Source organism: Ostrea edulis, chromosome 4 (assembly GCF_947568905.1).
Source record: "Ostrea edulis chromosome 4, xbOstEdul1.1, whole genome shotgun sequence".
Classification (NCBI taxonomy): domain Eukaryota; kingdom Metazoa; phylum Mollusca; class Bivalvia; order Ostreida; family Ostreidae; genus Ostrea; species Ostrea edulis.
The window spans coordinates 80110091-80137444 of NC_079167.1; the positions used below are offsets into that span (position 1 = coordinate 80110091).

The 27354-nt window shown below is 34.2% G+C and overlaps 1 long non-coding RNA gene and 4 other non-coding genes across 7 annotated transcripts in view; 4 read left to right on the forward strand and 1 right to left on the reverse strand.

Moving 5' to 3' along the window:
• Positions 1–5394: 5394 nt before the first annotated feature.
• LOC130054358 (uncharacterized) overlaps positions 5395–27354 on the forward strand; it is a 41992-nt gene continuing 20032 nt past the window's right edge. Inside the window, exons 1-2 of one of the 3 annotated variants that reach the window (XR_008802664.1) lie at positions 5427–5551; positions 19371–19429. This is a non-coding gene — a long non-coding RNA (uncharacterized LOC130054358). Of the gene's footprint in view, positions 5552–19370; positions 19430–27354 lie in introns of all 3 variants that reach the window. The other 2 variants (XR_008802666.1, XR_008802665.1) reach the window with 2 other exon arrangements.
• Positions 7674–7837, forward strand: LOC125672475 (U1 spliceosomal RNA). The gene has a single exon (XR_007369010.1). It is a non-coding gene; the product is annotated as a U1 spliceosomal RNA (small nuclear RNA).
• LOC130054467 (U1 spliceosomal RNA) lies at positions 13943–14106 on the forward strand. The gene has a single exon (XR_008802783.1). It is a non-coding gene; the product is annotated as a U1 spliceosomal RNA (small nuclear RNA).
• On the forward strand, positions 19734–19897 carry LOC130054464 (U1 spliceosomal RNA). The gene has a single exon (XR_008802780.1). It is a non-coding gene; the product is annotated as a U1 spliceosomal RNA (small nuclear RNA).
• Positions 24353–24516, reverse strand: LOC125672476 (U1 spliceosomal RNA). Its single transcript, XR_007369011.1, has one exon. It is a non-coding gene; the product is annotated as a U1 spliceosomal RNA (small nuclear RNA).

Here is a 27354-nt window from a genome sequence, read left to right on the forward strand (position 1 = left end):
GCATTAGAAGTGAAAATCACAGGTCTTTTGGATATGACATTAAAAGCGCAGGTCTCGTATCATGTTACGCATTGGCACGACAACGAATTAACCCTAACTCCTGCATCCATAAGCGTCATGCATAGGTCAAAATCCATGGCACTTCACCGGAAGTTGGTGACTTCTCTACAGGAGTGAAATGAATTATATAAATCAATCAAAATACAAATTAGAATGGCCACTACATGGAAATTGTAGATGCCAGAATTTGTCAACACACCATTGTTGTCCATCTGACTACATAGTGCATGACGTCACTGGATATGATTAAGTATGCCCTGATGTGTACTCTGGTAATATACAGATTGCTTCTCTGAAAATCTTAGTGGGGAAGTAATCGAGACTGAAGCTAGCAGCCACTAACCAGCAACCAATAAGGTCATAGAAGCTAGCAGCCAGTAAGAAAGTTCTGCGAGTAATCAGACGGAATACTAAAAAGTAACACACAATAAATCAAAATTGATAATTTTTCAAACAATAAATCAACAGGTTTTTTTTATAACCGAGTTTCATACTTGAAGGCAATTGAGCTAACCTGAAAGTTTCTGACGTTACATCACATAGGGAGATATTGAATGTCCACAATACGAGTATGCGGGCAAGGAAGGGGACCCCTAGGACTATCATTTTCCGCCCTCAGTTTTGGGCTGCAGGGGTACCACCTGGGTCACCAAACGGTGTGACCACTTTTCAGACCTCTCTGATAAATGACTAAAGGGTGATGGAATAAAACAAATCTGATAAAGGACTAGAGAACAATGAAGTCAAACATAGAACCTATAAAAGAGGTCACATAGGCCTTTAAGGGCAATTAAGCTCACCTGAAACTTCCTAATTTTAACTTCCTTAATCATTGAAGAGTCCGCTAAAAGAGTATATAGGCAAGGAAGGGACACATAAAGGCTATCATTTTCCATCCTCAGTTTGGGGATGTAGGGGTACCACTCTTTTAGCGGACTCTTCAAAGATTAAGTTGTTATTAGCCTTCATTAGATGTAGTGGGCACCCAATACAACGGATCTCGGCAGGGTGAAAGGCAGCATTTGAGAAATAAATTTCATTTTTGAAATATACGTACATGAGGGCATGAATTGCGACGCTTCACATCGGCATACTTCATGAAGCGCGTTAAAGTATGCCAGCATAAAGCGTTATAGTTCATTCCTTCATGTAATTTCAAAAATAAAGTTTATTTATTTTTATATTTACATACATATCACTTTCATTTCCGTCGAAATTCGTAACCGTTAAAGAGGTTTGCATCTGAGATTTGAAGTAATATCAATTTTTTGGGAAATGTATTTTTGATTTCGGCTACATTGAAGGAGAATTAGGAAATTGAAAAGAAAACTGGAGGGTCACAATGCTTGTTCTTGAGCTAAAGGTGTTATAAACATGGCCTTTTTGTACTTAAAATTGACACAAAGAGTTATTCAATTAAACTTGAATTGCCTCATGGTGTCTACAAATACAAATAAAACTTTAATACTAGTAATGGAAATGAATAATGACCTTTTTGAACTTGATATACAAAAAAATTCAGGATATTGATTTGAGAGTAAATTTCTACAATTTCGCATAATTTCCAAGATCTTGTCGTAAAATTTATAATGGAACTTTAAATTGTGGGGGTTAGAGATCAAAGTTTTAATGTATTGGCGAAAATGCTGAATTTTTATACAAAATTTCGAGTAAATTAATTCATTTTTTTAAGAATCGGTGTTCTGTTCGGAAAAATGTATCAACGTGATTGATGAATTGCAACATTTGAACTAGTTCTAAGTCTCAGCTACATGTGTCATAAAACTGAAATTCGCGTATAGAATTATAAAAATAGAAGATGCATATTGGATGAAAAAGAAATTGTAATATCATGTACAATGTAGATTTAGAATTTTTTGATTAATCAATCCCTCCGACACAAATTATAGTCCCTGCCAAACCCTTTCAAAATTTGAATTGAAACAAAAAAATTAACAGGATAGGGTTCAGTAATAGATGTGTAATACGTTTGCACCAATGAAACCAGTAAATACTTAGTTTCAGCATCCTGCTAACTTCCTCAATATAGAAGTTACAATAGTTACCATATAACATACCCTATATCATATATACTCTTGCTGCATTTGAACACTCATCAAAGGTTCTTTATGGTGTGTTACGTAAGATTCATTATTTCAATTCACTAATTAATTGTCAGTTAGACTTGTTTGATAAAGTCATCAACCCAATTCTGCTTTATTCTTGTGAAATTTGGGGCTATGAGAATATTGATATTATTGGAAAAAGTACATCTTAGAATTTTGTTTATCATGATTCTTAAAGTCAAGTGCCCCGAATTGTATGTGGTAGGTATCCATTGTCAATTAATGCTAAAATAAGATAGGTCATGAACATGTAGTTGGCAAAAACTGTAACAGCCCATGAGAATAAACTTACAAATGTGATATATTGCTATTTTTACTGATGTTTTATGGGTGAGCCATACATTAGTACACTCATGGATACAATGCATACAAAGATATACACGTTCATACTTGATGCTTGTGGATTGTCATATACATGTATATGGATAAATCAAACATTTCATAGGGCAAGTCTCCCGGGATCATCCCAACCTTCATCATATTTTGATTATTCAAGTATCTTTAAATTCGTTGAGATTCCAACCCATAAAACAAATACATTCTTGTTGCCCATGACACAATGCACTGAGCACCAGGCTTTTGTTCGTTGTTTTTCCACCCCATTAAGGTGTAAAAGAAAATTGATTTGGATACTGTATAAAATGCAAGAGGAGTTCTGGGAACAAGGTTTTTCTACAGAAAAAAATGTCCTTTTGTCAACCCTCTAATTGGCCCCAGGGTGAAAATGAAAATTCCGAGACCTTACTGCTCGTCTACATTTGGCTACTGGGTAAGATGTAGGAGGAGTTCTGGGGTCCAGGGCTTTTTGTTACCAAAAAAACCCCGGTTTTCTACCCCAATTTGGCCCCTAGGGCATATTCAGAAACCCTATTGCACACCTATAAGACGCCACCTATCATCTTTCAAGAGATTATTTGGCTACTGCGTAAATGTAAAAGGAGTTCTGGGAACCAGATTTTGTATGAAAACATCGTTTTCTACCTCCATTGGTCCCCAGGGTGAAAATAGAAAATTCCGAAACCTTATTGCACATCTAGAGGACACCGCCAATATGATTTGGCTACTGCGTAAAATGTATGAGGAGTTTTTAAAAACATTTTTTATCCCCACTTTGCCCACAAGGTAAAATTGAAAATTCCAAAATCTTAGAAAGTGCGGATATAAAGACTCGGGTAAGCGTTTTGGTCATGTATCTATGATATTGTCCATGATTTCGTTTTTATGTTTTGAGGGACATTTATATACACGTGTGGTACAAGTAGGGTTTACGTTTTAAATCACGCAAAACTTTTTAACTAGTGCTGTTTGTGTACCGTAAAGTTTTCAGTTTGAAAATTTGTTTTGAAATAACCTCCTCGTGGTGAGCAGGGAGCAAAACGCTTAACTTGGCTAACGAAAGCGGTAACAAAAAGTGTGGAAAAAGTGACGAATATATAAAATTGAAATGCCGTAAATATGAAAACTTTCCTTTTGTCTTTTTTCAGACAGAATAATGAATAAACATATACAATTCATTTAAGAATTTCATTTCTAAAATTCATATCTGATCACATTTTCCTTGCATATAAACATATTTTAAAAGTTGCATATTGACATATTTATAGTGCATGTCAACATAACTAGTTTGCATGTCAACATAATCTTTGGAAAAATAACTTGTATTTAGGCGGTAGAAGAATGCCAACACAAGATTTCTTTAACATTTCGTTTAAAAAAAACCAAGTATGTTTGTTTGTGAAATTCCTAATCTTGGTCAAGATTTCATAGATAGGTTAGAAGTTTGACACAATATGTTTGAGAGATTTATCTTAAATATTGTTTCAAAAATTTTACTCATTGGGGTTCGGCGAAAAATGCAGTCGCGGATTACAATTATACACATGATCAAAATGTAATATACATGCAGCTGTACTTGGATCAAGAAATTTCTGAACGGGAAGGGGAGATGGATGGGTGTCTGGGGGCTGTCTTGAGGTCCTCAGTGGGTCCAGGGCGAAATTTCTGGTAGAAGACAGGAGGACGAAGCCCACTTAATTTACTGAGTTATTATAGGATTAAACATTCTTTTTTTTTAAAATTGTCGATGTGTAAACTTTGACATTTTACTCACAAACTGAATAAAAATGCGAAGCACTTCTATTTTAAGTTTTTGAGTGAAGTGTCCGGAGTTTCCACAACTATACATTCTTCAAAAAGAAAGTTTGATTCTTATAATCCCAAGCCGTTCCCTGTATTACCCTTTTCAAACATTTGAATAATCTCCGCACTATGTAATTTGTTTTCAGGGGCGTATGTATACATAGCGTTTTCTTAATTAATTGATGTAGAAATTCTCGATTAGCTTTATTTTCGTCCAATCAAAACAATAGGGATAAATAAAATTGAAATTATGACAAAATAAGACATATACATTCCAGAGGGTTTTTTTTTTTGGGACATCTATAAAAAGTAGGTCGTATGGAGGGGGAGGGTCTGGATCCGCAATTGACTTGTTTGCAAGAAGAAATAAATATAAATCTTAGATAAGAACATAACACCGAATATATAAGATCACAAATACAATACAGAACTAAGTACACAAATATATACACAATGAACATATTCAGTTCTCGTCATGGATAGGGGGTGGTGGTGTCATGCCGACTGCAGATTCATCTGAAATGGAAACACGTTATGTAACACAGTATCTTGTTTTGTTAGTTATAGCACTATGATACAAGGGGTAGCAAGAGACGGTACTTATCCACTTCTACCAAAAGCAACATATACAATATCAATAAAAAATCACCATCTAGTATATATACCTCACATGTGACTGTTAAAGTCAATGTCAAACAAGTTTTATTCACAAATTTCGTGAAAAACTTTTAAAATAAGACTATGTGGAGAGCATAATCTGATGCAGAGGGCTGCAGGAGATAGGACAATTGGTTTATGTAAGATACATGTACCCACTTCTACCCAAAGCAGCACATACAATTACATAAGCAGTACCTTCGACAGAAAGTTTATGCCATGCTAGTTATAGGAGAGGGTTGTTAACTTGAGACATAGTGGTAATTTAGTGAAGTTTGTTCATAGTGAGAATAATATTACACTTTAGTCTCATTTGCTGTACTCATGGTACTTGGATCTTAGAAACAATATTCAATTTAGCGTGATTTCCCGACACACAGATCTACAGGAAATTACACCAACCTCATCGCGCGCTCTATGCCTCGTGCAGCACGTGCAGAGGACACACTGCGGCAGACAACGTGACACACCCGCCCTCATCGTTAGAAGTGGAAAATGAGGATGCTTTCAAATGTCGGATGGATAATACATATCGATAATGATACGCTGAAAGTGTCCCTGGTAGTAAGGTAGGTAGATTTTACAGTAACATTTTGTTTTGATAGAAGCATGTGACATTTCAGATTTCGTACTAGCAAACGCGCTTAGAGGAGAAATCTTCGGCATCGGCATTCACCCAACGAATCGAACTTCGTGTCATTTTTAGGCAAATTTATTTTGCTTTACGTACATGTAGGCCGTTTTTAAAAATATTAAGTACTTCACGGTTACACAAACGGAATGAGAGGAAATCCAAGCCCACATTGAACTTCTCAACCTGGCCATTTAGAACAAGAATATAAACATTATCTACAAAGCAGTTCGCAATAGCGAGAGCGTTAAGTGCACGTGTACTGCAACGCTAGCCTCCGTAAAACAAAACTGTGATAGAAGAAAGAGTTAGGAAGTCATATTAGAATGAGATTATATTTCAGCAAGTACAATTACACAAATCGAAGGGAAACGAACTAAGCTTGGTATGCCCTTCCGACGATTTATTTCAAATTGTGAAAAATGAAAATGATAATGAATTCAAGACAAGAGGTGTAAATTGAACTTTATTTTTGTTGGGGCTCTGTACCATTATTTAGATGATCATGTTATGGTGAATTCACCGTGTATTTAAGAACCATGGGTCGTCTTTGACTCAACAAAGGACGGAAACTCAAAGGATGCAACGTGACCCTAACTAGAAAGTGCGGAGACACATAGGCATTGATAACTTTTTTTATAAGTATAAACAACTTAATTTTTTTCATGAAAATTGTGTGTAGGCCCGGGCTTTTGTGCTACTGTTGGTGTTACGCCTCGTGTGAACCATTTGTATGATGTCAAATACCAATGCTGTTCTGCTGTTTATTTTGGGGGTCACAAGAAAGGGGCCCTTAGTCCCAGCCCCTTCTAGATCCGCCACTGATCAAGCAGTATGAGGAGATAGCAATGAAACAATTTAAAAGAATCGGAGGAATTAGAGGAACACCCCCACCCCACCCCCATTTACTACGGTATCTCGCGGCGACTGGATTCCTATGCTGTACGATAATTCCAAATTGTATTTCACTAATTTTCCAATATGATTTAATTATTACTTAAGTTGTCAAGAAAATTAAGACACCTTTTATATTCCCAAGAATGATTTTTTGCAGGTGCTCCCGTCAAACCTGGGAACATGTGTAAACCGTAAAACGTGTGTCAATATGGACGGTCACTGTTGCCATGCAAAGGAGATTTGGTTTACAAATCAAAATACCGGCTCACTTGTTACTTTTGACATTACGTACATTATTTTAGGGCTAAATCATCGTCAGTTACCCACGGGTGCTTCTAATCGATTATTTTCTCCTTCGTTTCACTCATCCGAACATTTGATATTTCTAGTCTAAGTATCTTAGTAAATAAACAACAGAACAAAGATGTAGTATGTGTTGAGCGCCTATCAACCAGTTTATTTCGTCATATTTACAAAAACACTCGACTTTGCTAGCGATGCACTGGTAGCAGGCCCCAAAATTTGTTTCCGAATACAATCTTCAAAATACAATGCAAGAAATTAAACATACATTAAAAGAAAAAACGTGTTCGAAATCTGGTTGAATGCTCGTCGATGACCACTTTGCGCCTGACCAACGTCTTATATAGTGAACCTAACTATATTTATAATATTTTGACCGTCGGTAAAATGTTAGAGTTATCGATCTTGATTTTAACGTGCCCTCCCTCGGCCCCGCAAAAATAAGTTAAATTGGTTCAAAGAAATTCATTATTTATAGTAATTTTACAGAAATGTCACACATTTCAAATGATTACTAAATGTATGTTAGGAAGAGCAAAACATGAATGATTAATGTACAAAAAAAATCTTTGTAAAAAAAAATTTAAAGGAAAGATAATCGATGCTTTACTTTATTCCTCTCATACACAAAAAAAACATTTTTGAAATACAATCAACTAGATAAAAGTATTCAAATTTTCAAAAAGTTATATAATACTATAAATATTATATTAATATAAATCTTATGTAGTAATATTAATTCATTGTTATGAGAAACACGTTAAAATATTTATATCAATGACAATATTATTATAATTTATAATCTCTAAAAACATTACTGGTGCACTAAGTACATGTACTATTCTGAAAAATTTCAAATCATACTTACCTGGTGCAGGGGATACCATGATCAGCAAGGCGGTTCCCCCAGATCGAGGCCTTACCATTGCACTCCGGTTTGGCTGAAGTCTGCGATAACCCCAAATGCGGGTTACTCGGGCACGTAATTTTTTAGTGTAGGGGTCTGCGTTCGCGCTAACCCCTGGTCAAATACAATATAAGAAAGACGAAAAGGACTTAGATCCTGTACAGACTGTAGACAAAATTACGCCAAGGTTAAATCATGAGGGCGATTACCTGACATAAATTGTAAAACTGAAACTTTTTTCCCAGGGGAGTGGGTTTCACTTTATTATTGTTATTTTTTCCTCAAAGGGTCAAATTATACAATGTTTGCGTGCCTAGCATATAATACCAATTAACGTTTTAAAATAGGTCGCACAATCGAATTAAAAAAAAAAAAGAATCTCCATAAATCTCTATTTAATATCAAAAGGGTGATGATGTCCGCAGATTTTGGGTAATTTCTGTAATAACGATAAGGTATAGGGCGCGTTATAACAAATTCACATTGTACAGAATCGTAGTCTATATTAACCCTTTTATATATAAACGATATCGGTATTAAATACTATGATATCCATTCCAAAGCCTGCGATTAATCAATTCGATCATAAGATTAATTCTATTAAAGGGACATGGACACGGTTTGAGCTGAGAATTTTCAAATATTATTATTATTTTTTAATGTTTAGAATTATTTATAACCAAGATATTACTATTGATGATCAGCAAAAATAGTCAAAGTACATGGGAGATACAGAAGTCACAAGTCCTTGTTATGTAAACAAGATTCGTGCCATGTTTTTGTTTACATGTACATAGGTATAGTCTCGTTTATAAGTATTTTTATGCCCCCGAGGTCGAAGATGGAAGGGGGGGTATTGTTTTTGTCCTGTCTGTCATTCTGTAATTCTGTCATTCTGTCTGAAACTTTAACCTAATAACCACAGGGGCCCGTTTTGGGCCCGAACCCTGTGATACCATAAATATAGAACGGGGTCTAACTCTGACCCACATAAAAAAAAACGAACCACTCGCTTCAAATGCCTAAAAATGTCCGAAATCTTCCATACTAGTCTGAATTTCGCTGCTGTCACAGGCAAGAAACGACTCCGTGACCTGGACCGGTAAATGTCCTAGTAAAAATAAACAAGTGAAATCGAGAGAACGATGACGTATATCTTTGTTATTTTAAGAACCTGTGACTTGAAATTTGGCATGCAAGTAGTTAAAACATTAATCTATGCAAGAAGACCGGCAAATTACGCATAGCATACCAAATTTAAGATTTTTTAGGCATTTGAAGCGAGTGGTTCGTTTTTTATCTGGGTCAGAGTTAGTCCCCTTTCTATATTTATGGTATCACAGGGCTCGGGCCCAAAACGGGCTTAGCCCCTGTGCTAATAACTTTTGAACAGTAAGTGTTAAAGCTTTATTTTGATATTTCACATGAGTATTCCTTGTGGCAAGACCTTTCCGTGGGTACCAACATTTTAGACTATCTGACATTGATCTTGAAGTTAGACCTATTTTTTGAAGACTTTAACCTTGCAATAACTTTTGAATAGTAAGTGCTAGAGCTTTGATATTTCACATGTTGACCAGCTACCTAACATGTCTACGTCAAAAACGAAATCATTTGAAGCTTGGAGTTTTCGGGTCGTATGGGGCTTTAATGAATATTTGAAGGTATGTTTGGACGCAAGTATAGTAGGAAATTATGTTAAGAATTTTTTTATATTAAATTTATGAGACAGCAATACAAGAATACGACGATATCAGGCAGGGCCGTAAATTACATGGAGGCGGAGGAGGCAGCTGCCTCCTCCAACTTTTGAGTCAAAAAAATTAAAATTTAAAGTTCATTAGAATTTGTTGTTTCCAATAACTAAGAACATGATACCTCCCTTAAAAAGCATTCCAAATCTTTCTTTTAGAATGAGTTAGTCAAGTAACATCTTAGAAGGCCCTAGAATCAAGGATTTTGCACGAAATGTGTTCAGTGTGCACAAAATGTGCTCAGCGTCTGGGGGCCTGGGCGGCCCCCAGACCCCCGCCTAATTTCCTGCCTCCTCCAAATTGAAGGTTAATTTACGGCCCTGTCAGTCCTCAACCGTGCGCAGCTTTTTGTGTGCCGTAAATCGAAGGTTTTTATAAGGGGTTGATCTGTATTTCTCTGTTCCGTCAAAATATTTTTTCAGAGAGCTACAGTTCTGTAGTTAACAAAACATGGCGCGTGCCTTGTTTACATAACAAAGAATTGCGAGTGCTGTATCTCACTTCGAACTCAACACCTGATATTCAAATTCTGGTTGACCATTAGAAATACTTTGTAAACAATAATAATGGAAAAATAAAGTTTGAAAATTTTCAGCTCAAATCGTGTCCATGCCCCTTTAACATGTTTGCTGCATAAAAAATGTTTTTATAATCATATTGAAATGATAATATATTTTATGAACATTGTATCCAGTAATATACGGAAGCCCATTAGTGCAAACCAAAACTAAATAAAAAACAAAATTATTATATAAAATACGAAAATATTAAATAAAAAACGAAAATATTAAATAAAAAACGAAATTATTATATAAAAAACGAAATTATTATATAAGAAACAATTATTATATAAAAAACGAAATTAATAAAAACGAAAATATTAAATAAAAAACGAAATTAATATTTAAAAAATCCAAAATTTGATAAAAAACGAATTTATTAAATAAAAAACGAAAACAAAAATAAAAAAAACGAACTTATTAAATAAAAAACGAAATTAAGAACAGTTTTTAATATTATAATGTGTGTGTCAGTAGAGCTTAACAAGCTCCTAATTCTTCGATTTACTGCGATTTGATCATCGCCAATGGAGTTTTACAGAAACCTAATGACATTACAAAGCAGCCAACTTATCCATTCACTACACGTTTATCTACTATGTTCGCTGAAAGGTCCCAGACCTCGTGTATCGGATTACAGGATTTCTCCAAAATTACTTCAACACTAGCCCCCATAAATCTAGTAAGAAAATGTATGGCTCCCATCAGCCACATATCTCAACAATCACTAATTGACTCTACACTAATTAAGTGTTTCGGCGGTGTGAAAATTGAGCTAATTGATTGGATTGATCGATAGATTGAATTTTCACTGCATGCAGATCCGCCTCATCAGAAGTCTCTTTGCATTTCACAATTATTATCATGCAGTTTGATTATTCTGAAATGAGGGTGTGAGCATATCCCTTAAATATTTATTGCGTTGGTATGAGCCACACGATAGGTACAATGTAGAACAGAGAAAACGTCTTTGTCTCTCTGGAGGATGTGCCAGTAATTTAAAAGCTTTTGCTTTGTGGGTTGTATTTGGTGATAAAAACCAGGGGTATACCCGGTTTTTTGCTTTTATTTACACCCGATATCAAGTACCACTTGTACTGTTTTTATTGATTTAATTATCACTATAGCCCATCTTTAGAGGGTTTGTTTTGAAATCTTTAAGAATTTCTTCAAATAATTCAATTAATTTATTCACTCAAATCATTCATACAATGGTACACGAGGTACATAAATATACAAGTTAGTATTTAAACAACATTGCCAAGGGTACAAGTATATAACTAATACATACACATGTATGTGCATTAGCACAAAATAAAGGTAGAGGACAGAATGCATATAATTTGATATATATACATCTTAGGAAGGACAGCAGACTAACTCATGGATATACATAGTTGGTTTTTTTTAAAAAAACTGTCTTATCGATAAGGTTTCATGTTGTCATTAACTCTCTACATTTCAGTGTATTTGGTACAAGACAATATCTAGGAGCCCAAAATTATTTCCGTAGAGCGGATAGTAATTTACATTCTAAGATAAAAGTGGTATATTCGTCGGCTAATTTACCAGTAAATATGGCAAATAGTTTCACCTTTTATAAATCCCTTATAAACTGAAGGATTATGTGCACTTTTTCGTTCCAATTTGTGGGTTTGGTGTACGTTTTCAAATCTAGAATGCGAGTTGCCTCAAATCACTTTTCTTTATACACCGTACTGCCCAAGAAATGCATTTTATTCACAGATATTTCACATGTGAATTTAAGCAGTTGATGAGAAGAATTTGCTATAGTGAATAAATCATGGCCGGATTTCTTTTTCTTCACCGTGAAACATTATAGGACAAACACCACCAAATGTTTTCCCATAGACTTCCATACAAATTCCAATGACTGTCAATTATTTATTAAGCCAATTTTCAAAAAATCAGTCACCATTCAGCAAAGTTCATCATCTCCCCTTCAAAATTCCACCAAAAAATATATGGCTTGCCGTTGCGTTTTTCCTTCAAATGTTGGCCTGTTTACAACTAGTGTAGATCCGCACTGAATGAAATTGTCCATCCAAATATCACCTCTCCACTCAGATCTTCCCTTATAACTTCTGTATCTTTCTACATATTCTGTTATGTCACCTGTCATTTTTATCACTTATATTTCACTATTAAATTCCATCACAAAGATTTTCTGTTAATGACCAATCAGATCTCCTGTCAACTTTTCTTCTCCGCACAACTTTGGGTGTCCACAATGGCGGCGCCCTGTAGCTAGGCAATTCTGGTGTTTTTCCAATAAAATAAAGCCATCGTCATGATAACGCACGTGGTACGTTATGCGATGTTTACCTGGAAATTTGTTTGTAATTTCCTTGGTTATCTGATGTAGTCGGATGTCGCATACAGATGGGGAGCATTTAGACCCTTATAACACATCCAAATATCTGTTTTTAAACTTTTGAATTAAATTTAAAAAGTATTATTTCCCAAAATTAATCTGAAGAGAAGGCTCAGATCGCCAGTGAATGATGTATTTATTGCATAGACAGATTTATCCGATTTACTGTAGTATGTTTCTACTGCAGTCATTAATTCCTCAAATTGCATGTGTTGAGTGATGTGATATCATAGGCTAGCTGACCGTGTATAAGTAAGAAAATATATGGCTCCCATCAGTCAGGTACCTCAAAAATCACTTGATTTTACACTAATTTTAAGTTTCGGTGGTGTGATACGGTGTGTACCAGTGTGGCTGCTAAAACTGGTGGCCTTCGTTTATGCCAAGCACTGAATACTTTGCCGTGTCATGTAGAATTGATGACTTATCAGTTCACATCAGTACAGTACGTTTCTTTTCTTATTTAATAATTTCGTTTTTATATAATAATTAATTTCGTATTTTATATAATAATTTCGTTTTTTATTTAGTTTTGGTTTTTTATATAATATTTTCGTTTTTTATTTAATAGTTTCGTTTTTTATTTAGTTTTGGTTTTTTATATAATATTTTCGTATTTTATTTAATATTTTCGTTTTATTTAATAATTTCGTATTTTATATAATAATTTTGTTTTTTATTTAGTTTTGGTTTGCACTAATGGGCTTCCGTAGTAATATGATAAAGGTATGAAAAATATTTTATCTAAACTTTAAATATTATGAATTATCTTTTCCCCCAGAAGTTGGCGACAGCAGTTAACCATTCAAGTGATAGCACTGCTGTACTGAGGTTTTGGAAAAACTGAACGCGAGTTACCGAACCTAGCTGAGAGCCATAGTCAATATTACACAACAACAGGAGGGGGTGGTGGGTAACCACATTCCGGAAATTTAAACTTAATTCTATCAGTAGTCATTCAATTAATTATATTTGATACTGAAATATAATCAACATCGTATCCGTTTCAAGGAAGATAACCAGGTTTTTCTTTATATACATGTACTATATAGTACTTGAAGTAAGAGTTATCGATCTTGTTTTAAAATTTTCTTATTTTCTAGATTTTTTTTTTTATTAGTTATGCTGTGCTGTATTTGCGTTGTTTGATAGAATTATACACACCCTTGTCAAATGTTACTGGGGAAAAGTTAGTAACGGATGTTTTAAACCGCTCTATTGGATATACATGTATGATTTTATGGTACGAAATATTTCAGGAAAGATAATCAATATATTGTATATGATTTATATGATATACAATGAAACACATTTTGTGTTATATTCAGTTCAGTTCTAAATATTTTGAATATTTCTACATACAATTAAAAACATTATAGTAGTACCAATGTTAGATGACCATCATGAACATTGTTTGGTGATGAATGTATTTTTTTATAATTAATATTTTAATACACCCTTTAAGAAATTATTAATGTAAAAATATAAGATATACTGTTTTCTGTAGCAATTCATACTTACCTGGTGCAGGGGATACCATGATCAGCAAGGCGGTTCCCCCAGATCGAGGCCTTACCATTGCACTCCGGTTTGGCTGAAGTCTGCGATAACCCCAAATGCGGGTTACTCGGGCACGTAATTTTTAAGTGTAGGGGTCTGCGTTCGCGCTAACCCCTGGTCAAATTCAATATAAGATGCACAAACTTTCTGAAATACAATGTTCTTTTCTTCTCTAAAATTCTGTGAAAATATTCCAAGGTAAATAATACTAATGAAAGGCGAAGTTAACGAACAGTGACCAATCTCATAGCTCCTATAAATTTTAAGAGTAGAGCAAACACGCACTCCTGGATATACCATAGGTGCGTAAATGTTTCTCAATTTCAGATTAGCATCAATTGAGATTCTAACATTGTCTGAACGACGTATACAGATATAGAAAGCATTATTATAATGAGTATACCATGATATCTGAATACATGTTGTTATTATGTTGTACACTAAATGTACCATATAAATACATGTATTATTGTTAGAATACCTAAGTTAAACTTGATTTACACATTTTCTACTTCAATTTTCAACTCTGTATCATGTCGGTACCTTATGCTATGCACGAAAATGTCGGTCTTCATTCAGAAAAAAAAAACGTCTGTTAGTCGGCTCTTATGCTGAATCTTCTAATTCAAATCAGTGCTAAAAATTAAACAGAAATCAACTAAATGACAGAGAATGAAAGAAAAGTTTAACTACTTTCAATTTATAAAACATGCACCTACCTTCTTGGGGAAAACAAATTAAGTAGCCCTCTATTAGTGTTTAAAGAAAAATGTACAAACATTATTTGTGTCATAAAACATCTACTAAAGTACTCAGTCGAACAGTATGGAAACTTGGCCATTGTATTTTATTTCATAATCAAGAAATAAACCAAATGTTTTCCATCACTATAGATATTAATAAATTACGTGGAGAATAACTATATTAAATTGCTAACATGTAACTATTAAACACTAAATTCTCTAAACATGGAAAATTACTATTTTACAGTAAAATTAAGAAGTATGAATTACAAGAGAATTCGAAATTTCCAATTGTGAAAGTAGTACACTCTTAATTTAATAAAGCTAATAATATCTGCCCACCCTTTAGACATTGAAAATGGTAGATATTCAAAACTATGTATATTACAAAATACATGTAATGCTGTTGTTGTCTGTTTTGTAAAACTATTGTTGATGATGAGTTACATTTTTGTATGACTGCTTTATGAAATATATAATATGTATTACATTTTCAACAGTGAAATACAATGATTTATCCACTGAATAAAAATCATATTTTCAGTGTGAAAATAACAACTGATTTTGACGTGGTGTATATTAATATACATGATCTAAACCCAGAGAAAATGTATTAAAACAGACAATTCAATGCTTTGTTGTGATCATCCTTTATTTACAGTTTTGTTATGATTATCCTTTATTTACAGCTTTGTTGTGATTATCCTTTATTTACAGCTTTGTTGTGATTATCCTTTATTTACAGCTTTGTTGTGATCATCCTTTATTTACAGCTTTGTTATGATTATCTTTTATTTACAGCTTTGTCATGATTATCCTTTATTTACAGTTTTGTTATGATTATCCTTTATTTACAGCTTTGTTATGATTATCCTTTATTTACAGCTTTGTTATGATTATCCTTTATTTACAGCTTTGTTGTGATTATCCTTTATTTACAGCTTTGTTATGATTATCCTTTATTTACAGTTTTGTTATGATTATCCTTTATTTACAGCTTTGTTGTGATTATCCTTTATTTACAGCTTTGTTGTAATTATCCTTTATTTACAGCTTTGTTATGATTATCCTTTATTTACAGCTTTGTTATGATTATCCTTTATTTACAGTTTTGTTATGATTATCCTTCATTTACAGTTTTGTTATGATTATCCTTTATTTACAGCTTTGTTATGATTATCCTTTATTTACAGTTTTGTTATGATTATCCTTTATTTACAGCTTTGTTATGATTATCCTTTATTTACAGTTTTGTTATGATTATCCTTTATTTACAGCTTTGTTATGATTCTCCTTTATTTACAGCTTTGTTATGATTATCCTTTATTTACAGCTTTGTTGTGATTATCCTTTATTTACAGCTTTGTTATGATTATCCTTTATTTACACATGTATATGAACTGTTTGTACTTGGTTTATTATATCATTATATGTCTCATATTGTGTAACATGCATGCCAATATGTTAGGTGAATCAATAAATAGATTGAAATTGAATTGAATTGTTAGGTATCATTTTGTGTATAAGAATCCTATTGTATATCAATGTTGGTTTTAGCTCACCTGAGCTTGTCTCATCGCCTGTTATCCGAATGTAAACATTTTTACCATTTTCGACTTATTTTCCAGAACCACTGGGCCAATTTCAACCAAACGTGGCAAAAAGCGTCCTTGGTTGAAGTGCTTTAAAGATTGTTCAAATGAAGGGCCATACCCTGTTCAAAGGGGAGATAATCACAAAAATGCCAAAATAGGGAGGATCATTTAAAAATCTTCTGATGAAGAACCACTGGGCCAGAAAAGCTGGAATTTACATGACAGCTTCTTGACATAGTGCAGGTTAAAGTTGGTTAAAATCATGACCCCCGGGGATAGGATGTGGTCATAATAAGGGATCAAATTTTTACATACAAATTTATATGGAAAATCTTTGAAAACTTCTCCTCAGTCAAGAACCACTGGGCTAGGAAAGTATAAATTTACATGAAAGCTTCCTGACATAGTGCAAATTCAAGTTTGAAAAAAATTGTGGCCCCGGGGGTAGGTTTGGACCACAATAGGATCAAAGTTTTACATGTGAATATATAGGGAAAATCTTTAAAATTGGGCCAAGGTGACTCGGGTGAGTAATGTGGCCCTTGGGCCTATTGTAGCCATGAAATACGTTTCCATGTATGACAATCACACATGATATCCCAACGTATCGGTGTGTGTACATATCAACATTTTACCGCCGGTTACGTCCCTTGTCCAACATTATGCGGTGAAAAAATCTTGTTTCCTTAAGTTGGCCTTTGTAATTTTCCGATCTGTAGGTTTGACATACTTCTTTATCAATCGCAGTCGGCTACATACACACGGCGTAGTACACTATAATGTCCGAGGGTGGGGCAACCCATACACGTATTTTAAACTGACCTCAACATTGCAGAGACATATATAGCATGTCTGCACATTGTAATCGCTTACATTTGTTAGGGTAAAGAACTCACCTTTGGCTCACCACGTAATGGCGGATAATTAAGATACAAGTTCATAGGTGTGTTGCAAGGGGATGAAATGCATTGGAATATTGTAGAGCAAGTCGACCCAGCTCGATTTTGGCAGAACCTTCATTTCACCATTTCAAGTTTTCTCTCGGCGATTTAAAGTCATATTCGAGAAGAGAGAAAAAACCCAACAGCTCTGTTTTCTGAATTGAACCTTATTAATGTATTTCTGAAAAACAAAAACAACAAAACAGTCTATCATCCTGTCTTGATATTTCACAGAAATGTTGACAATAAATGTTTCCGTAGTTAACACGTTTTAGGTCGAATATAAATTTTCACATGCTAATCAAAAGCGCGCGAGCAATGAAATGAAGATTTCCCTTAGGAATTGTTTTCGTAACAGGAAAGGAAAAAAAAATACATGGAATGAAATTAACCTATACGGTATCTTTATTATCGATTGTTTTCGATGTTATATAGCTATTAAAACCAGGGTCATACGGTCATGCACTGGCAAAGAAAGAAAACAACTGTTATATCTATTCTATCAGCTCATGTATAAGAAACATTTATATGGTATACTATTGAAACAAAATGGATAAAACATGTTAAAACACTGTTGATAGTGGCTAAAGTAATATGGATTTTTTAAACTGTACAAAACAAAAGATAGCTTATGAATTCTCTAAAACGAAAATTATACGATCAATTTCTGCAACAATGGTTGTCAGAATGAAATATGTTATTTCAGAAAAGGCCATGTTTACAACTTATTTACAAAGTTTGAATGTAAATGTCAAATCTATATTTTTTTCAGATTTGATTTCAATATTTGTAGACTTTCAGAATTTAGAACGATAAATCGCTGCTTTATACCATATAGAAACTGGGAGATCGTGTACTGTCTCCCAAAAACACAGTTAAATGTATTTTGTGTCGGTCTAAAAAAGCGACGAATTTCATTGGTAATTTTAAAAAGAATTTCGAAAATTGTACTTGTCGTTGATATTTCATGAAAAATATATTTCACAATTTATTTTCTTCAAAGAAATTCTATTTGATAACCGAAGTTTTCAATCCTTCAGGTTGATTATGATTAACTAATTAGGCCTATATTCTTTGATATCAACTTATTGTGATTATTTATTTTACTAGGTCATGTTTATTGACTTGGGAGAGTAAATTGTCTTTTACTAGGAATAAAAGAAAACCTCTCAGCTTTAAATTGTATCTTACAGAATTTTAAACATGGGTACCACGATTCACTCAACAGGTACGACCTAATCGTAATTTTGAAGGACAGTTAAGGGGACTCTCTACATATGGACTTTTATAATTTGTGTTTTCTCGAGATACGTGTAAGCATTATTGCGATATTGTAATCCAGGAAATTCCATTATCCCAAGTCAAGGGTAGCGGAGCGGATCAGAAACCCTTGACTTGGGAAGATGGGAAATTCGAGACATTAGTATACACCTATTTACTGGCTATGAGGACAATAGCACCTTTATTGTCCCCCAAGACAGCAACTATTTCCCAAGGCGCGTTGTCCCCCAAGACAGCAACTATTTCCCGAGGCGCGTTGTCCCCCAAGACAGCAACTATTTCCCGAGGCGCATTGTACCCCAAGACAGCATCTATTTCCCGAGGCGCAGCCGAGGGAAATAGTTGCTGTCGAGGGTGACAATAAACTTGCTATTGTCCGAATAGTCAGCAAATAGGTTTACTTGTCAGACATACCAAAGTGAACTAAACTAACATTCGGCATTAGCCTAGATAAAATCGACAGAGGTGATCCGAGTGGTAAACTAATTAGTCTCGTGCAACCAGACGCTCTGCTTTTTCCGTAAATATCCGAAGAGCAGAGATTTACGGAGACAGCCGAGTGTCTGGTTGAACGAGACTATAAACTAATTAGAGTTATCAGACTTTGACGTCACAGAAAAGAAAACACTGGAAAATATAGCATCCGGTAAAAAGTTTCGAGACCATTTCCCAAGGGTGAGATAGTTCAGAAATTATTTCATGGCTAGCGTTTTCCAGAAGAAATAGCAAATTTATTCACCTAACATTTATATAGCAAAAACATTCTGAGGTATAATAATACTGTAATACTTTATATACCATAAGTTATTTATCCATTGTAGGGGATTATTGATGTTCGGACGCGATCCATTTTGTGTGTGTGACGAACTAGGCCTAGAAGGTAAAAATGTATCAAGCTGGGTACACATGCGCATTCATGTGATATTTCAGGAACGATAACCAGTGTATTGTACACGCCCCATTACAGAAAGTACAACAAAATAAATACGTTTTTTTAAGTTTATTTTTCAGAATTTTGAAATGTTTTTCACACAATTATAAACATTATATGTGTGCAGAAGTTTATTAAAAACAATAACTATGATTTTAAATCATTATATTTTTTCATGTATTATTTTGTAATACACCCTTTAAGAAATTGATAATGTTTAACTTATAAAGTCTGCTGTTTGCCCTAGCAAATCATACTTACCTGGTGCAGGGGATACCATGATCAGCAAGGCGGTTCCCCCAGATCGAGGCCTTACAATTGCACTCCGGTTTGGCTGAAGTTTGCGATAACCCCAAATGCGGGTTACTCGGGCACGTAATTTTTAAGTGTAGGGGTCTGCGTTCGCGCTAACCCCTGATTCTAAATAAATATCAATTATTCCCATTACGACTAGCTTGACATCTTAGAAACTGCATGAAGTGACGTACAATCTTTATCTGGCCTGTTTTAAAATATGTTGTTGTTATTTTAAGTTAACAAGTATAAGTAGGTCGAGGTCTCTATGACATGAAATCCGTTGTAAGGCCAACTGACTTGATTTCTTCCACGTTTAATAGCCCTTTGCGGTATGTTAGCCAGGGATGTGATTTTTTTCCTCTTCTCAGAGGAAATCCTCTGATTTGCTTAATTTTCGAAAAAGTGAAACACTCCAGATTTAAAGTGGCAGAAAATGACATTTTTTCCCGGTAGAGTTGGGTGTTTTCCTCTCTTTTTGACCAGTTTTCCTCTGATTTCTGAGGAATTCAGTCACATCCCTGCTTAGCCCAGGAAATGGTCTTCATTTTATGAACAGAAAGAAATCGGTCAATCAGATCGACTTTTCTAATGATTTATCTTCTGATTAATGAAAATCATTTCAATAAAATGCTCAAATTTCCAGGTAATACAATGATTTTTGAAAATGATGTATAAGGTGTAAACTATTTTTATCCCTTCAGACGTGGCGGATTGTATGCATTGACTTTCTCTTAAACAAATGCATTACGGAAATAAACAAAAGGAAATAATAATAAAGATAGATTTTTCAAAAATCATCTTGTATATATATATACATTACAAACATGACTGCTCTTCTAGAAAACATTTTTTAATGAACATGCGGGACTAGCAAATATTTTTTCTGTAAACAGCAATTGGGGGCATGCTAGACTTGATTTATATTTAACGAAGGAATATTAAATGTTTATTTCAGCAACAAAATTAATGCTAGCCACATTCAAATGTAGTGGGTCATAGCTTAGATATATATCTAATTATAATTAACAAAAACTAACACCATCGGAGTTTTTTCTATAGATTATTGTTTTTGTGGTACACAACACGTATAGGTACCCATCAGATACTTATTTCAGTATACTCTACTATTCAATATGTTCCTTAAAATAAAAGTTCACTTTACGAAAACACCCAATCAGTGCCTTCTATCCAGTTTATAAGTTTAATATGCATGCTCTCTTTTTAATTCTTTAATCATATTTAAAAATGGAATCATGACTACACAATATTGGACCCAAGTGGTCCTCGAACGTTAATCGATAATTTAGCTAAATTAGTTGTGGGAATTGTGACAAACGGTCCCATTTGTTAAATATTCTATTAGGCTCTGACCAACATCGCAGTGTGCAAACCTTAACTTTACCAATCGCTCACACAATCATTCACATTATTCACTCGTGTAATATACCACAAAAGTAGGATGATCTTGTGCAACAGAATGCTTACTAGTATATAACCCTTTGTTCTTATGAATTACTCAAGAAAACACGTGTGGAGAAAGCCCACTCAGAATCCGATATGTTATTCGTCGAGTATACTGACCCCTTCCCCCTGGCATAGCAGAGTTATTGGTACGTTTCCTATAAATTAGCAACATAGGATATCACGTTTTCTGTGTAGGGTTGGTGTGATAAAGTAAATATTTTCTTTTCTTTCTGAAAGATTAGATTGTGAACTCTCTGAAAAGGACATTCAAAAAGTTATTTCTGTTGCCATGGCCACAATAACTGAGTAATACTGAGGAAATTCATCTTGCAAGCTATACATGTATTTTAAGCTTCTTCTACTATACACAATCATGTAATAAAATGATAAAATCAGAGTAATGTTATCAAATATGAAAAATGTTGTGGGGGCACTTTTTTGTTACATGACACAGTTGCCATGGATATAGTGGCCAATTTGTATAATGTTTGTGTTCTCATACTTCTGTTGATATTTTGTAAACTTGAGACAAACTCAAGTCCAACAACTGTTCAGTTTATCTTAAAGCAATACAAGCTTTTCTTTAACTCGTCCCCGTCTTAACAATCGGTAATGTTTTCCAAAAGTTAACTATCTTTTCAGTTACTGTAATACAAGCAATTGTATGCACTTTTATAACCTCAACTTCATTCTGATTTTGACTTTTCACACAACTACATGCATATGACTATGACACAGTATCAACGGATGCAGAATATTGATGCGATATCAAAACTTTCTCAAAAATTCAATACAATTTATTCCTTATATCAAAAACAATGTGATATATACCATATATTTTAATGATAAGTTTCCTTTCTTATTTGTTGATTTTCCCTATTGAATGTTATAACTCTTATTTCTAGACTTTAAACACATCTTTCACTTAGTCTATCGGAGATGCGTAAAAATGTGTATCTGACATTTAACAGGCAACCTATACACCAGAATACATGTACGGTAATGATAAATAAACAACCTTCCAAATTATTTTCCAACCTGACAGAACAGCTTCAGAATATAGTAATGTGAACATTTGTACATTTTTGGATTTTCTACTTTTGCGGGTTTCAATATACTCCGAGCTACCGGTTTGATCATCAGAAAAAAGGCAGACTGCAGCGGCGTAACTTGGGGAAGATAAATATGGAAGCAGAAAGGGCAGGGGTTTTGGGGGGCCGCCCTAAGGCCCCCAATGGGTCCAGGACAAAGCCCGGGGTGGGGGTGGGGGCAGGAGGCGAAGCCCCCGGAAGCTGGTACAATTTAGACAATTAAGAAAGGTATTTTCAAAGTCTCCAATACACATTTTCTTTAATTTTAAACACATGCACATGGGGTAAGGACATCGTAACTTCCTTCAATTAAAAAAACAAACGATTATCCATTAGTTTTACTTTTTAATTTTGAGACGTTTTTACTCTTCTTATAACAACTAAATTAAAGACATAGGGTCTATCTTTTATCTCATAAATGATATCACAATATTTTGCAAGAACAACTAAAAAAAAAAAAAAGACACAACAAATTTGTAGTGTTGATTATGAGTTTCTATAGTTGCAGCACATTGAAATTGAAGTCATTTTAACGTTTTAGCCCTTTATAAAAATTTTGTGTGGAGGACAATATATTAAACTGGTACCCCGCTGATTGGTGGCTACACACATACACAAGAGATGCGAAGTCAACAGGGTACCAGTGTAGGCAAATGAGAACAGGGAATTATTTTGTAATTACTATCGTATCCAATGTGTTTTTTAAACATTTTGTGATTTTCTAGTTATGATCTTAAATTTCACCACCTTTTTGGAACATGCAAAATTTCATCAATATCTTAGACCCTATGCCTTTAAATGTGTTTTTGAATTCCGTGAAAGCTTAATTAAAACTATTAAAATTCGATGTATCTAAAATGAAAGAAGATACAATCGAATGTGAATAGTTTTAAATAAAGCTTTGACAGAGTTCAGAAACACATTAGTTGTTATAACTAGAGTAAATAACGTCTTAAAAAAACTTGCAGTTAATCTAACTGATAATTATAAAAATATAGTCAAATTACGTCGCAACTGAATGCTTTAAATATACATGTATATACCCGGAGCCCGAAACAGATAAAGATGCAATCATTCAGCATTTTCGACCAAATATTTATTTCTGTTTTTATGTTATTTAAAATCTAATATTCATTTTAATTTGACTTTAAATTATTTCAATTTTTACCGCAACAATGTGGAAGCACATGCTTCCGTGCTTCATAGGAAGCTACGCCACTGGTCTGATTAAAGTCGGATCTTTGATCCGCTCCGGTAATGATGTATATATAGCGACATATCATTACGAGATCAGAGATCTGATTTTAATCAGATTGGATAAAAAGAAATATTCGGTGCTTGGAACATATCAATGTGCAGGTATAATTACATAAAATTTATTATCACGTCCAGATATTTCAACAAACTGGATATTCAATCATTGCCATTATGCTTTGTATCTAAATATCAGTTTCATTTGCGGATCAAAACGAGAAATAGCATGATATAGATTTTCTAGGTGATCTATAGGTAACTGGAAGCGCGGATTGTGGATGAATGTAACGGAATTAACTTGTAAAGAAGTACTATTACTTCTAAATAGTATTCCTTCACATAGGGCGTTTAGTTGGACGTCTAGACAAATCAAAATATTTTACACCTTCTATTCACTAATTTCAAAAATCGTATTTCCTGGAAATTTGAGCATTGTATTGATATGATTTTCAGTTATCAGGCGATAATCATTAGAGGAGTCGATTTGATTGACCGATTTTTTTCTGTTCATGAAGACCAACATATCCTGGGAGTAACAATGATACCGACACACCGCCAAGGGCTAGAAAACGTGGAAGATATCAAGTCAGTTGTCCTTAACGGATTTCATGTCATGCAGAGCTGGACCTACTTATACTTGTTACTTAAAATAACACCACCAAAATATTTCAAAACATGTCTGATGAAGATTGTATGTCACTGCATGCAGTTTTCAGGAAGACCTCATATCAATCGTTACGAGGATAAACTAATATTTATATTGAATCAGGGGTTAGCGCGAACGCAGACCCCTACACTAAAAAATTACGTGCCCGAGTAACCCGCATTTGGGGTTATCGCAAACTTCAGCCAAACCGGAGTGCAATGGTAAGGCCTCGATCTGGGGGAACCGCCTTGCTGATCATGGTATCCCCTGCACCAGGTAAGTATGATTTGCTAGGGCAAACAGCAGAGTTTATAATTTAAACATTGTTAATATTTTCAAGGGTGCATTACAAAATCATATAAGATAAAAATAATTCATATAGAAATGATTCTTTAAATTTTCAGTAAACTTTTGCACAAATATAATGTTTATAATCGTCTGAAAAAGTTTTCAAAATTCTGAAAAATAAATAAGTTTTTAAATGCTTTTATGTTGTTGTACTGTCTCTAATGGGGCGTTTACAATGCACTGGTTATCTTTCTTGAAATATCACATGATTGCGCATGTGTGCCTAGCTTGTTACCTTGTACCATTCGCTAAAATGATTGACCGTGTCCTAATATCAATAATCCCTAATGAATGGGATAATACAAACATGCTTAATGTGACTCGCGGTACATGTATATCTCGTATTACAGTACTAATATCTCGAATTCCCTGGATTACAATAACGCATTAATGGTCACCTGTATTTAGGGATAAGTTCATATACAGAGAGTCTCCTACACTGTCCTTCAAAATTACGATTAGGGCGTACCTGTTGAGTGAATCGTGGTACCCTATGTTTAAAATTCTGTAAGATACAATATAAAGCTGGGGTATTTTTATTTATGCCTAGTGAAAAACAATGTACTCTCGCAAGTCAATGAACATAAGGAAATGCATAAATAATCACAATAAGTTGATATAATATCACAGAATATAATTGGCTAATTAACCTGAAGGATGGAAAACCTCATTCAGGCGTGTAGCTGCCTTTAAGCAAGTATATGTGCATCATTTATGAAAGAGAGAGAGAGATGCCGTTAGAATATTTGTGCGTGAAAATAACTGCATTATATAATTCCGGTTTATAATTTAATCCCGCCGTAGAATGTCTGAAATATTGCGAAAATGGCGTTAAACCACAATCAATCAATCAATAATATAATTTAATCAGCATCATGATGTTCATTCAATCAAATTTAAATTCCTTTTTTTTTTAATTTCGGATTATTACCACAATGTTTACTATCACTTTGATGTGTATCGTATCACATTTAGTAGACGGATTAGGGTATTCTTTGTTATCAGTAACATTTACCACAATCTAATTAAAATCCGATCTTCTCTAACCGTTGAAAGATCTGATTTTAATTAGATTGCATTTACAATACACACCATGCAGTTGAAAACAACGAAAACAATTCGTAGAGCGAATGTAAAGTCAGTCCTAGTACACACGGTGAGTTGACATAATAAAACACTATTATAAAATAATTTTGTGAATTCTTTTAGGTTTGGAAATTGACAAGAAGTCCTGTTTCTATGCACAAAAATAAGTGTAATAGGTAAAACCCAGGAGCTGCTGGGGGCTTCGTCCCCTGGGCCCCCACCAGGGTTTTGCCCTGGATTCACTGGGGGCCTGAAGGCAGCCCACAGATCCCTTACCATGCCTTGCGAACACTTCATTTTCTTTCTGGCTACGCGCCTGTCATAAATCAAATTGAATTTCTTAGAAGAAATAAATCGTGAAATACCATTTTGTATATTGTGTTGTTTTTTTTCTCTCTGTTTTCCTCGTCTTACTTTGACTATCCAGCTTATCCTCGTCTTACTTTGACTATCCAGCTTATCCTCATCTTACTTTGACTATCCAACTTTGCTTTATTTTTGTATATTGTTTTGTTTTTTTTTCTATATGTTTTCTTCCGTCTTATTTTGACTATCCAGCTTTGCTTTATGTATACGTCACACTGAAAATTATAAAAAAAAAAAAAAATTACACATTATTTTATAAATATATGTTAAACCTATGAACTGTATGGCATGGTACAAATAAACAATACAATACAACCTTAATCATACAGGATAGTTTAATGTGAACTCTTCTCACCTAAAGGGCAGTTTACATATAAACAATAGTCTACATGTTGTGTAGGCCCCTAATGCAGCTAGGTATTATTGGGGTTCAGGGAACTCTCGATGTCAGTTTGAATGGCATTCCTTCACAGTACGGTCTCTATACACTGTGAACCACCTAACCAGCAGGAAAGCAGTATTGCGTTATTGCGAGTTTTAATATCACTTTTCAAAAATGGGGTTGAAAATCGCGATAGAGTAATTGAACCCCCACCCCCCACCCCCAAAGTACAGTTGTCAAATCCTGATTCCCCTGATGACCAGTTATATCACAGTAAGCAAATTTGTTGCTTTCCAAATGGCCCTTCGAATGAGACCACAAAAACACAGCAGGTGTGGCACATTCAAGGTCTTTACCTTCATATCAAAGGCCATTTGTAAGCTCCGAGCATAGGCTTAACTATTTATTAACTTCATCAGCAATGGTGACGTCTCCATATGAGAGAAAAATATACAATCAAACAATATACAATCAATCAACCACGACAAACAATATACAATCAATCAACCACGACAAAACAATAGACAATCAATCAACCACGACAAACAATATACAATCAACCACGACAAACAATATACAATCAACCACGACAAAACAATAGACAATCAATCAACCACGACAAACAATAGACAATCAATCAACCACGACAAACAATAGACAATCAACCACGACAAACAATATACAATCAACCACGACAAAACAATAGACAATCAATCAACCACGACAAACAATAGACAATTAACCACGACAAACAATAGACAATCAATCAACCACGACAAACAATATACAATCAACCACGACAAACAATATACAATCAATCAACAACGACAAACAATATACAATCAATCACGACAAAGACAAACAATATACAATCAATCACGACAAACAATATACAATCAACCACGACAAAACAATATACAATCAATCAATCACGACAAAC